The sequence below is a fragment of the Lepidochelys kempii genome, chromosome 3, assembly GCF_965140285.1.
Source record: "Lepidochelys kempii isolate rLepKem1 chromosome 3, rLepKem1.hap1, whole genome shotgun sequence".
Taxonomy (NCBI): domain Eukaryota; kingdom Metazoa; phylum Chordata; order Testudines; family Cheloniidae; genus Lepidochelys; species Lepidochelys kempii.
In genome coordinates, this window is record NC_136382.1 from 98,338,963 (window position 1) to 98,344,962 (window position 6,000).

Here is a 6,000-nt window from a genome sequence, read left to right on the forward strand (position 1 = left end):
AGGACTACTGATATACACAGGTTGTGTTCTCTGAGACTCTGGCAATATCTCAGCAGGGGACAGGGGAAATTGGGGGCCTTTAATTCTGATTTCCCTTACTTTTTTCAGACTTTTGAAATGGGAGAAGCCAAATAGGAACCTTACTCTTCTGGAAACTAGTTAATTTCCAGGTGGATGTCACTTGGGAACAAGCTAATTTATTCACAGATTGGAGATTGCCTGGCCTTGTGGAAGGGGTGAAATGGAAGGAGGACTTCTAGTGACTGTGATGCAAAGCAGGTGAAGACTTTAACGAAGACAAGACAAGAGTCATCTTGTTCCAGTTTTCCCCCTTCTCAGAACTCCCTCTTTCCCCAGCCTGTCCTCTCATGTTCACTTACAGTAGGTGGGTGGGTTGGAGTGGCAGGTTGGTCTGGGGCAGAGAAGTAAGTTTTGTTGGAAACATTCTAAATTTGACATTTCTCAGCCAGACCCACTGCCAACATGATCCTCCACTTCAGGTCCTCAGTGGAGCACATCGAGAATGGACATATGCCTCTTGACTCTTCTATGCATTCATTTAGAAAATGCCTAAACTTGTCTGGCTCCCTGACTTACAGTAATTTGTCTGCAAACTGAATCCTTTCCATGTCTTGTTTCACATATGCCTCAACTCTCTCCTACTCGCAGTCCCCCACCTGGCCTGTTAGATTGGTCAACTGCTATTTCTAATCCACTGTGCCTGCCCATTGTATTCATAACATAACCCTATACTTGCTCTTCTAGAGGGTGCCCTGAAAACAGTTATTTTTGATTCAAACTGACTCACAGGCCCAGCCTACAAAGTAAAAGTATTTGTAACTAAGTTTCTGACAAAACAAATTTGCTTCTCCACCCTGTAATACATTGCAATGTACATTTTTAGATCACATTGCTTTGTTGGGTTTTAACTTTGATGTCACAGTGTAATAAGCCCATTTAGGTACTTAGTAGCTATCAGTGCATTGCATAGCATGGGCACTTGGAATGTCAGTGTGCAAAGATAGAAATCAGATACTCCAACTCAGGACTTGGTCCAAAATGACTTCAATAGCAGGCTTTGGATTAGGTCCTTGATGCACAGACCTGTATACTACATGAAGTAAAGAAAAATCTCAATTTGCTATTCACAGTATAAGGCCTATGACACAAATGAGCAGTTGTAACTCCACACAGTAGAGGCCAGTGGTACAAATACACACCATCCAGTTCATTACAGTAATAAATTCCTTTTCCTTCCCAGTGACAGTTAAAACGACAAATACTAGAATAATTTTTAAAATGCCTTTGACTACTGTATGAACATGTGGTTATAATGATTGTATTTACAGAAGAATCTGTTGTTCTCCTTTCTTCCTATCTCCTGTGTCTCCCAGGAAATATGCCAATTTGCAGGCATTTTGCTCCATATTAGAGGAAACTTTCCTACACACAGGGCTCATCTGTCATAGAGCACCAGAGTGCTAGGAGTAGAAAATTAATAGCCTGAGAGCCATCTGTAAAAAAATGGGCAGGAATGAATATGTAACTGTTGGAAAGTTGCCTGTGTTCCCTTGATCTTTCCAGTTCATTCTTTATTCCATTTTCTTTAATCCTCCACTTTATCTTTAATTCTCCATTTTCTCTCCTTCCATTTCCCCTCTCCTGTTTTTCCCATTTTCTCTTCTCCCCCTTCCGTCTTTCTTCATCCTCTATGCTTCTCCTCCCATTACTCTATCTATAACCCTGTTTCTCTTCTGCCCATCCATTTCCATGTGATCCCCCCACCCCAATATCTTTAAGCCTATGATGCAATTTCCTCAATGAGTTTGTTTCCCCATTTTTTGCTGTCTGACCCCCATTCTCTCTTCCTTCCCAACCCATTTCCCTCCCTCTCTGTACCTATAATATCCTTCCCTTGAGTCCAATAATTTTCTCTCCCTATTTCCCCCCCACCCCCTTTTCCTTCTTAGGTCAGACCTCCTTCCCATCCATTTCTCAAATCCTTTCCTCTTCTCTCCACTTCCATATGCCCCATTTTCTATCTCTCCCTTCCCAACACCCCACCCCACTCTGCCATTACAACTCTCTCCCTTCCCCCCACTCAACCCCATTCTAACAACCCCCGTTCTTCCTTGTTTGTTCCTTTCCTCTGGCTGTTCCTTTCCCTGGTCACTTATCCAGCTCCCCTTCCCCTGTTATACCGGCCCAAATTCCTCTGTTTCCTTGAGTCAGTGGTATGACCAGGAATCTAACCCAGCAGTCATGATTTGCAGTCCCATCATGTTAACCACTAACTCTCACTAACACAACACTTGTAATGATGTGGCACTGTGTTTGTGTAGATGTCATTTGGCACTAATGCGATATACGTAGAATTGCTATAGTATTGAAATCCTGAAGCTCTGGAGCAAAATGAAATTTTCTCATTTTTATATTTGTATTATTTCCACCTTCCTATTGCACTGTGCAGAAGCTTTCAGAGCCAACAGGCGCAAAGCAGAGCAAGCTGCAGTGTTGTTCTTGGAAGGCAGTTCATAATGAAAACAATACTGCTGGACTGGGGGAAGTCGCCTCTTCCAACACATACATCAGATCCAATATCAGATCTGGAAGAATGGCAAATGTTACACACCCACTGGAATCTTTTTTGAACTTCTTAGCTGTTAGCCCAACACTAGAGGGCAGAGCATTCCATTCAACCATTGATCCAGCCAGGCTTTTCTTTGGCAGCATTTTGAAACAGGCTGCTGAGAGGAATGTAGTGAGTATAATAATAGTACTTTGTATTTCTGTTGTGCCTTCTATCGGAGTAGCTCAAAGGGCTGTAGAGACACTAATGAATTAATCCTCAGCACACTCCTGTGAGCTGGGTAGTGTCATCTTCTTTTCACATCAGGTAACATCTAATGCACAGAGTGGAGAATTGACCTTCCCGAAGTCACACATCAGCCTTACTTAAGTCTTTTCCACACAGGAGACAGTGCCCTGCAACTCAGAATGAGGCTTGGTGAGCAAAGAGGCAGGACACAGGGGAGTAGGGGGAGCTGCTCACAAAATGTATTTTCCACAACAGATTTTGGAGGTTTATTATGACAAAAAGCTGAAACCTGAAAACTTTTTGTATTAAGGTTTTCAGCTTTCAAAAACTGACTCTAAAAGCAAAAATCTATAAGCTGAATTGTTCTGAGAGGTCTGCCCTTAACAGTAAGCCTGTCTCCTTCCACTCCATGGGGGTGTGTGCGCGTGCACATGCAGACGTCAGATTTCACTCTCTGAAGACCTGCACCCTCCATATTCCAGAAGGATCAGAATGACTAGCTGCTTCACAGACAAGCAATAAACGATTTGTTGAAATTACTCATTAGGTGCCTAAATGCTAAGTGAGGGACCCTTTACAAATGCCTGAGGGACAGAAGCAGAGAGCCTCAGGCACTAGACAGAAAAATTAAAATAATGGAAAAGCAAACTAATCAAAAGCTTTCAAATATCAAGAGTTCTTTTTCTTATAAAGTATTATTAAAAGCTGTTGGCTCAGAGTCCATTTGAGTTTTGGGGAAAGATTTTGGTCAGTACCCCTCATTACCGGCAATTTAACATCAGCCAATCTGTTGCCTTCTTCCACTGGAATCCATTATGAATTCCTTGAAAGCAGCTTGTCCTTATGCACAGGACCACTAACAAAGTTAATTTGGTAATAAAGGGGAAGAGGAGCTGTGTGTTCAGTTAGGGAAAGTACAAATACAAATGAGATAAATGTTTCCAGCAGACAAAAAAAAAAAAAAAGATAGTAACCCATAAACAAACAATAAAAAGAAACATTTAACATAAGAGAGAAAAAACAGTGAACAATTAGACAAACACGTACAACATAAGATAGAAGAGGGGAGCCAGAGATGGGCTATGTTTGGGGTGCCTAGCATCTGGCTATGGAGGTGAGCAGCCTTAAATAAGAAGCATGTACAAGTCCAAAAGCTGATACAAGTACACAGGATTAAGGGCAACATCTGCTGTTGCAGACAGACATTTAGGCCCAGATCCTCAACAGGAGTTTTTGGAACAGTTAGGAGCCTAAATAATTGAGCCCTAGAGCCATGCTTAGATCTGGGATTTATTCCACTGGTGCTGTCTCTAGATCCATTTGGGAATACAAATCCTAAAGTACTCATCAATATTTTGACATTTATTTTCAGAGGAATCAGGCTAATCCTTGGAAAATGTATTGGTAGGATGAAAGGTACTAGGGAGTTTTGGAGCCAAAGATAATCACAGATTAAAAACCACTGGGAGAAACACTCCCCAGGAGTACCCATGATTGTGAGGCCCTCACCACCACTTGCCCTTAGTAGGAGGAAGTCTTGTCGGTGCCTGTCGGGGGTCAGCTCCCTCATATAACCTGTCACTGGCAAGACAAGCATTTCCCTCCAGGCCTCATCCTCTGTACACATTAGTGATAAACATACACCAAACTCCGTGTCCTTGAAGCATTCTCTGTAGTGTCCAGTCCCTTATCCGCTGAACACTTACAGAATTAGCAGACCTGCTGTTCCCAAAGGAACCCTACACACCAGCAGATTAGTCTTGTTTTTCACTGTAAACTAAGCTAAGTTACAAAATAAAAAACCCAATAGATATTCAAGTGATAGTGAGTATGAGCATTGGAAACCAATGGTTACATATAAAATAAAAATCATAAACACTTTCTAGAGCAGTAGTAGGCAACCTGCGGCCCATCAGGGTAATCCGCTGGCAGGCCACCAGACAGTTTGTTTACATTTGCAAGGCTGCCGGCAGTTCCCCATGGCTGCGGTTTACCATTCCTGGCCAATGGTAGCTGCAGGAAGCTGTGCGGACCACAGGGACGTGCTGGCCGCCCCTTCCCACAGCTCCCATTGGCCGGGAACGGTGAACTGATGCCACTGGGAAATGCTGGCAGCCGTGCAAATGTAAACAAACTGTCTGGCAGCCTGCCAGCAGATTATCCTGATGGGCCGCAGGTTGCCCACCACTGTTATAAAGGCTAAACTTAACTAACAAGTTATCCTCCTGTCTAAAAGAAAAGGAGTACTTGTGGCACCTTAGAGACTAACCAATTTATTTGAGCATAAGCTTTCGTGAGCTACAGCTCACTTCATCGGATGCATACTGTGGAAAGTGTAGAAGATCTTTTTATACACACAAAGCATGAAAAAATACCTCCCCACACCCACTCTACTGCTGGTAATAGCTTATCTAAAGTGATCATTCTCCTTACAATGTGTATGATAATCAAGTTGGCCCATTTCCAGCACAAATCCAGGTTTTCTCACGCCCCCCTGCAACAAAGCCCGTTGCCAACTGTGCCCACATATCTATTCAGGGGACACCATCACAGGGTCTAATAACATCAGCCACACTATCAGAGGCTCGTTCACCTGCATATCCACCAATGTGATATATGCCATCATGTGCCAGCAATGCCCCTCTGCCATGTACATTGGTCAAACTGGACAGTCTCAACATAAAAGAATAAATGGACACAAATCAGATGTCAAGAATTATAACATTCATAAACCAGTTGGAGAACACTTCAATCTCTCTGGTCACGTGATTACAGACATGAAAGTTGTGATATTACAACAAAAAAACTTCAAATCCAGACTCCAGTGAGAGACTGCTGAATTGGAATTCATTTGCAAATTGGATACAATTAACTTAGGCTTGAATAGAGACTGGGAGTGGCTAAGTTATTATGCAAGGTAACCTATTTCCCCTCGTTTTTTCCTACCCCCTCTCCCCCCCCCCCCGAGACGTTCTTGTTAAACCCTGGATTTGTGCTGGAAATGGCCCACCTTGATTATCATACACATTGTAAGGAGAGTGATCACTTTAGATAAGCTATTACCAGGGGGAGGTATTTTTTCATGCCTTGTGTGTATAAAAAGATCTTCTACACTTTCCACAATATGCATCCGATGAAGTGAGCTGTAGCTCACGAAAGCTTATGCTCAAATAAATTGGTTA